We start from the raw sequence: 1,216 nt of genomic DNA on the forward strand, positions 1-1,216 counted from the left end.
AGACAGAGTCTCACTCTGTCACCCAGGCTGGAGTGCAGTGGTGCGATCTCAGCTCACTGCAACCTCCTCCTCCCAGGCTCAAGAAATTGTCTTGCTTCAGCCTCCTGAGTAGCTGGGATTACAGGCGTGCACCACCACGCCCAGCTAATTTTTGTATTTTTAGTAGAGATGGGGTTTCACCATGTTGACCAGGCTGGTCTGGAACTCCTGACCTCAGGTGATCCACCTGCCTCAGCTTCCCAAACTGCTGAGATTACAGACGTGAGCCACTATGCCCAGCCCAGGTCTGTTTTTGATGTGACAGCATGGTGGGGAAAGGGTCCCCAGGGGCTGGGAGTGGGGTAGTCAGATGGACCAAGTCCCGCCAGCTTGCTGTGTGTTCCTGGGCATGTTACATTTCATAAACTCTTTGCACATTTCCTAAGGGATGAAACAGGTGTAATTTTAAAAGGGGGCTTTAGGCAGCGGGGGTTGGAGCATGTGCAAAGGCCCTGAGGTAGGGCCAGGCGGGTCATGAGAAAAGCTTGTGGGGTTGCTGAGACCTAGGGGCTCACAGGAACTGAGCAGAGCCTCGAGAGTCTTGGCGAGTTGTGTGGGTTTCATTCTGAAGGCACTGGGGAGCCATGGGAGAGTTTGGAGCCAGAGAGAGAGGTAGTAGTCACACTGACTCTGCAGGCCCTGGGCAGGGTTTCAGCTCTTAGGAGAGAAGGAGGTGTCTGTCCGTGTGCAGAATAGATGCAGCCTCAGTTTCCCCACCCTGTGCAGAGTCCTGAGACTCCAGCAGCCCCAGAACACAGTGGGCCCTCTGCCAGGGAAGCCCCACCCCACTCCCACCCCACCCCGGAGCTCCCAAATGCTGGCTCTGCCGCCCACACGGCCTCCTCTCCGCCTGTCCCCCCATCCCACGCTCCTTCTGTGGCCTTGAGGGAGCAGCTGTGGGAACAGAGAGCAGGAGCCCGTGGGGAAGGCGGCTCGGAGGGGCTCTGGGGGCCGTGTTCCTGCTTGGTGACAGCCCACGCGGGGCTGCTGGGCGCCGAATGTTCTCACAGCAGCCGGGTGACTCACACGCTACGGTCTCTTCCCCGGGTCTGCCAGAGGGAGCTTATTCCTGGTCCCCAGGCACAGCCTGGGGCTCTGGCTTGGCCACTTGTGCCCTGGCGGTGGCCTCTAGGATCCCCACCCCCACCACCAGCACACACCAAGGGACACCTCTTTT

General features: G+C 59.1%; 2 long non-coding RNA genes across 2 annotated transcripts in view; one reads left to right on the forward strand and one right to left on the reverse strand.

Moving 5' to 3' along the window:
• The window catches only part of LOC108284572, a 6,342-nt gene that overhangs the window by 544 nt on the left and 4,582 nt on the right, over window positions 1-1,216 (forward strand). The window lies entirely within an intron of this gene.
• Window positions 1-1,216, reverse strand: part of LOC108284573 — an 18,738-nt gene that overhangs the window by 489 nt on the left and 17,033 nt on the right. The gene's annotated exons all lie outside the window — the stretch shown is intronic.

Source organism: Cebus imitator, unplaced genomic scaffold (assembly GCF_001604975.1).
Source record: "Cebus imitator isolate Cc_AM_T3 unplaced genomic scaffold, Cebus_imitator-1.0 Scaffold280, whole genome shotgun sequence".
NCBI lineage: Eukaryota > Metazoa > Chordata > Mammalia > Primates > Cebidae > Cebus > Cebus imitator.